Source organism: Capsicum annuum, unplaced genomic scaffold (assembly GCF_002878395.1).
Source record: "Capsicum annuum cultivar UCD-10X-F1 unplaced genomic scaffold, UCD10Xv1.1 ctg3225, whole genome shotgun sequence".
Taxonomy (NCBI): domain Eukaryota; kingdom Viridiplantae; phylum Streptophyta; class Magnoliopsida; order Solanales; family Solanaceae; genus Capsicum; species Capsicum annuum.
This window is the reverse complement of record NW_025838946.1, coordinates 19153-25680: the sequence shown is the minus strand read 5'-3', so window position 1 is coordinate 25680 and position 6528 is coordinate 19153. Positions and strand designations below refer to the sequence as shown.

The window sequence follows — 6528 nt, the reverse complement described above, 5'->3', positions numbered from 1 at the left end:
TTTGCACTTAAATAGAACATGTGGCAACTATTGCATACCAATAGGTAGTTAAAAATTCTCGCATATAAGGATTTATTGTACAAATATAGAATTTTTTGTAGGTTAGTGTCACCAACATCCCGTAGGAGTCTCAACTGTCTCCGTAAGGCTCACACATTTCCCATTTTCTCTTTTAGAATAAGTAAGAGGTGGTTGAAGGTAGAACAACCTAGTTCTATCACCACATGGGAGGATCTTCAATGAAGTTCTTGATCTAATTCTTTCTATTTAGAAATACTGTGAAGTTGAGAAGCGAGATTTTGAGTTTTAAGCATAAATTAGATAAAATTTATATCAAGCATAAGAGAGATTCAAATCACTTTATAATGACCCACACCATCATTATAGGTAAAAGTGCCCCAAAAATAAATTATGATAAATAATAGGCTTAAATGGTGCAAGAAAAATTAAAATCAGGGAGAAAAATCAAGTCCTAAAGAAATTTGGCCAAGAGGTTTAACAATGGTCTAGGTTGGACTACCATCAGCCATTACTGTAGTTGAGTAATCGCTGCAATGGGAGGTTTTTTTTTTCAAACCCTCTTTCTTTTTATTTACCTAGGTCACCCCCTTCTTAACAAAATACTCTAAAAACCCTATCTCCGCAACCATAATTTCAAAGACCAAGGTTCATAAGGGTAGTTTCAAGACACATACAGGGGGAACTCGACATGGGAATATGTTTAGCATATGCGGTAAAACTCAATACTCTCCATAGTAGTATGTTTAACTAAAAAAGTAAGTAATACTTTATTATGTAGAAACTAGACTTATGTTGGATATATCTAAAATTAATGATAATGCCAATAATATCATGCATTAGACCCTCGATCATGGATTTGGATAGATGGACTCACTTAAAAGTCCATTTAGGCTCAAGTATATTTTATTATAATATATTATTTTAATATTTTATTATAATAGAAGATGGATAGATGATGGAGTGAATATACATAGTTTAATATCTTCTAGGAACTTTGAGACTTGAGGAAAGTTAGACTAAATAGTGAAGTATAGAAGGGAAATATTAAGGTAACTCAATTAAAAATAGAGTAAATACATAATTACCACCCTGATGTTGTCCAAGTTTTTTAAAAAGATACCTAAACTTTACTTTCGACCTATTACCCCATGATTCTTACTAAAACCATTGCAAATACACCATTTTTTGCTAAATTTCAGTCACAACAAAGTGAGTGAATACACGCACCAATCAGGTGATGCCACGTGTTAAATATATTTTCTTTCATATTTTATTATTTTCTAATAATTTTTTTATTTTTATTTAATTTATCACCCCACCCTACCCCCTGTTCACCTACCCTAACCTATCCAGTAACTCCCCCTCTCCCCACACGTACAACATCTCCACTACACTCCCCCACACCAACCCCCGTCCAGTTGCTAATCTCTTTATTTTTCTTGCTTTTTGGATTTCGTTTCAATGGTTCCAATTTTGTGTTTATGTTAATTTTGTAATGCTTTCTAATTTTGTATTGTTTTACATATTTGTTGATTGTTTAATGATGACATCAAAACTCCATTAAAGTGGAGCTTTATAGCTTCTTTAGAGGATATATAACGACTATAAAAAGAAAAAATTAGAATTTAAAATAGACACAACAATCAAATATCAAGAAATAGATATTTTAAGAAGTATTTTGTTGAGAAAAGTTTGAGAAGAGAGATAAATTTTGTCTTCAAAATAAGATATCAATGGAGAAAGAAGAGAAGATGAAGGAGAGAATTGGGTTTGTTTTAGTGGAGAAGGAGTGATTTTTAAAATATCTAACCAATAATTACACATGGCGGTTTTTGATTGTGTATTTAAGTCAACTTTGAACCATTCACCCACTTCCTGTTCATGTTTACATGCATAGTCATAATTTTGGTCAAAATGGTGTATTTATAATAATTTTAGTAAGAATCGTGGGGTAATAGGTCAGAAGTAAAGTTTAGGTGTCTTTTTGAAAAACTCGGACAACATCAGGTGGTAATTATGTATTTACTCTTAAAAATATAATGTCGGGAATGTTTGAATTGTGTTAAGGAGGTTGTTTAAGGGTGATGTATGGTAAGCCAAGATTTGTAATGTCATGACCCAATTTCTCAATTCATGATGTCCCCTACTATAATCCACTAGTAGGTAAGCCAACAATTTTCTGAAACTTCTAGTAACGGAATATCAATAGATGTGAAAGAAATAACATAATGAATATAAACATAAGACTAATATAGAATATAACTCCAGGACCTAGTGAAGTTAGTACATGAGCTTCTAATATAATAGAAATACGAAATGAAATACAGAGTAAATATACATGTGAAAACCATCTTACAATACTAAATAGAGATAAGTCTAATCAATACGAGAGAGAGTAGGAATACTTTAAACATTAGGAGTTGACCCTGAATGCTCGATCCAAAGTAGCTCCACGTGATCCTCATGCTGATGGCAAGAAATTGTACCAGGAATTATCCAAGCAAAAATAAGGCTCCCATGGGATTTTGATATAGTATCCATTTTCAAGGATTTTTCTAAAGTATCAATTTTAAATAAATTCCTTACTTCACTTTCCAAATAGCCTCAACCTCAACAACCAAATAGGCTTTAATTGAACTGAGAATGATCGATGTATGCAAACCCAAACCACAACACAGTGGCATCACACTAGAAAATGCATAACCAAGAAAAAATTGAATCAACCAAAAGGCCACCCAAGGCATGAGCCATACGAACAACTCAAAATTCAAAATCTAATATTTATTTTCCACTCTAAATTAGAAGTCTACTATAAACTACATGGAATATCATATGTGCAAGACTACTCTAAAATGTATGGAATGTTATATGTTCCCTATCCATTCAATCACATCAAACTAACCTCAAAATACTGAAGCTAATCTACCAAAAATTCACCCCAGCGAGCATAAGAATAAGTCCATAAAGTGATACTTGGCTTCACAATTGGAGATGATCAAAGCTTTTGATCTCCTAAAAAGTCTACAACTAGTCTGAATGACCCTCAAGGGGTTAACTAGGGAACAATGTTAAAGTGGGAATTTGGATATGTAATGGGTCAACTGATACGGGGCAGCCACCAAACACACAAGATAACAAGAAGAACATAAGCTATGGAACCAAAACAACAAGATAACAAGAATAAAACATCATCTATTGCAATAAAAAAAAGATAAATACTTTGACAAATGAGTATACAAGCACTAAGAACTTTAGAGTGTATCAAATCCTAAGACTCCTATACTTATATAAACATTGTCAAACTCTTACGTAGACACAAGAGAGACATCAATCATCTCAAGAACCAACATATCTAAGCCAAATTACTACACAAGTGAATCCACACTTGCAAACCCAAGTTCCGGGTTTCTCTCTCATAAGACAAAAAATGTTTCAAATGTTTCATTAAATTCTTCATCAAGACTAAACTAAGGAAAATGAACTAAAGATCCTATTTATTGCCTATTAAAAAATAAAAAGAAAAAATGACCAAGGTGCCCTTAATGAAGGGGGAGGACATGATGTGCACACTACAATATGTGCAATGTACAAAATACCCTAAATGAAGGGTGGCCATGGAGTGTTTGAATTTCAATGGAAGGGAAGACCTTGTAGTGTTGAGGCTCCTCTTCTCACTTCATTTTGTGCAATCCTTTAGAGCTCCCAGATAGTCATTAACGTAAGTCCCCCCGAAATCTTCCACACACAGCTTTGCTTTATGACATGCTAAAAATGGGTCCTCCATACATGTTCTTATGCCCTCGTGGTGACCATGTCTTGAGTCCTGTTGTGTTGGCCTATGAAGATGTCATCAAAAGCTAAGGTGTCCATTTTGTTTGTATCATCCTCTCCCTCTTGAAAAGGATCTAACCACGAATCTACAAATTACAAATTTAAAAAAAGGACGAACAAGCACAAAATCCACATGGCTTGAGGGTTAGGGTCAGTAAAATAAATAACATCATCATGACAAGGGGGTACACACTTGAAATATAACCACACGTCCTTTGTTTTAATCAAGAAAACATAGTAAAAATGCCACAAAGGAGTTGGATAAGGGAATCATTAAGAGGTAAGGAAACCACCATGATTGTAATGGCATCACTAGATACAAAAGGTAAGATTATCTTTACCTTAGGAACCATAAGACACAATTGCTTCCCACTACCCATGATATCAAGCATGCTCGCAAGAGTCCCACAAGATACTTTAAATTGTCTAACCTTGTGAAGGTGACAAGAAGACTTCAACATCCTTGGACTCTTCCACAAACAACAATACAACTTGACATCCATAAGTTGAGGTTCACATAACTTAAGTACAAGTGTGTCAAACATGGGTGCACGTATATGAGCAACACCCCAAAGAGACAATGACATATTTGCCCCAAGGTCCTTGAGTAGACACAAACCACCATTAAAATCAAAGGGATCACAATTCAAGTCACCATAAATATCAAGTAATTCATCCCCATATTTATCAAACAAGGGTAGGGTGTCATGTAAAAGATCACAATCTAAATCATTTTTGAAGGAATAGTCACAACTTGGGTTTCCCAAGCAATCAAGTAAATCAAGGTTATCTTTACCTTATTGATTATTGCTTTCCAAGACTACATATTCCCTACCCTTAAGAGTACCCTCATCTTCCAATAAGAGATTTCCATCTCAAGGAGGAATGTTGTCACACCATAGTGGGGTTAGCATATAGGCTATATCCTTCAATCCAATCTATACCTTCATTGTGACCACTAGGTTCATTAGGAGTGATTGTACCATCTTTATAAAGTTTGAAAGTTGTTTCAAATGCATGATTATCCCTATGATCCAAGCAAACATTATAATCTTTACCCAAGAACAAGTTCACGGGTTCACTCATATTCCTTTGGCCAATTTTTTCATTTTCCTGAATTCTATGAGCAAAAATAATAATAAGGCATTCATCACACAATATGCTCAAAGAATAATTTTCATCCTCATGATCAACTCTATCAACATCATCACTAACTTGAGATTCATCAAATAAACCACACACATGCTCAAGTAGTGGCCTACATTTAGGAGTAAGTTGATCCTCATTCAAACCGCCACTAGTTGTGGGCAACTCCCATGCCAATATAGACTCACCTTGGTTTTTAGAAGGCTCAACTAGTGTGTGAATACTCTCATCACTTAACATTGAAACCTTATTCATGTTACAAGTGCTAACACTAGGTGGACACAAATTAATCTTACGAAAATAATCAATTTTGTCATCTATAGGATCAACTAGTGGTTGCTTACTTACTACAATGATTTGGTATTTATACAATGTAGCAATGTCAAGAGTATCACTATGGGAAGGCTCATGGAAATCCTTCTGCAAATCACCAACTGCATCCACTCGGCTATTACTAGCCATATCACAACCTTCTAAGTTTGTAGGAGTTTAGGAGATAGCATCGTTACCTTGTACCTCACATGAGATGCAGCCTTCAACTTGATATGTGTCATGGAAGCCTAATTTTTGTCTTTGACCTATAATATGACCCAACCTTTCAATTATAGTAGGCATGTCTCCTTTTATTAAGGACATATCTATGTGCATCGTTTCCATGCTTTGGTTGGAGGATTGAAGAATGGAAAAGATAGCATTGGTGTCCATGATACCTAAGAAAGACAACAACAAACAAAAAAATAACAAAAACCAAGAAACTAGTTTGCTCAAAAGTATCTTCACAACTCTACTCTCACACCTTTCATTTTTTCCCACACTTGGCTTAACAAGTGTTGAACGTCAGCTTATAATTTGTGAGACATAAAGGGATGAGTTCTACTCTTGTCTGGAATGGATTTTCATTTGAAAGACTCAAAGAAATCTTGTCGGACACGAGCCAAAAAGCTACAACAAATTAAAATGATAAAAGCATACAAAAAATTCTAACACAAAAAAATGGACTCAAATAAATAACTCACAACCGAGAAGGTGATTACTAGTTTTCCAATTAGTACTTGAATCAACAAAATAAAACAGAAGAAACAAGAAATGAAACTTAAAAATCTGAAATTTTTAGCCTTAGGTTGTTTTTGGAGGATGGTGATGTGGCAGCCAAGTGGCAGCCTTAGATTAGGCATTGGGAGTTTTTGAAATTTCGAAAATGTTTTGCCTCAAAGTTATAATGATCAATCTTCAAGTTGGAGGATTAGAATTTTTGCTATTGTGAGGACAAACTAGACTTTGGAGGCCTTTTAAAAATCCAAAATGTTTTGACTTGTCTTGAACCTTTTTGGCAAGACAACCTTTTTGCAAGTCTTATCTCTTTTCCTTTTTTAGTCAATCTGTAAAAGTGCCATTACTCCTTTTTGGTAACAAGGCTTTTAGGACTTCTTTGGTGATGTCTTGGAAGCGTTGTCAAGAAAAACAAGAGCTATACTCTCTTTCCACTAGATTAAAGATCAAACAACCTCTCCTTGAAGAATCTTCTTGAAC

The 6528-nt window shown here is 34.5% G+C and overlaps 1 non-coding gene across 1 annotated transcript; it reads right to left on the bottom strand.

Annotated features, from left to right (window-relative positions):
- Positions 1–281: 281 nt before the first annotated feature.
- LOC124891209 lies at positions 282–384 on the bottom strand. The gene has a single exon (XR_007049583.1). It is a non-coding gene; the product is annotated as a small nucleolar RNA R71 (small nucleolar RNA).
- Between the last annotated feature and the right edge of the window lie 6144 nt (positions 385–6528).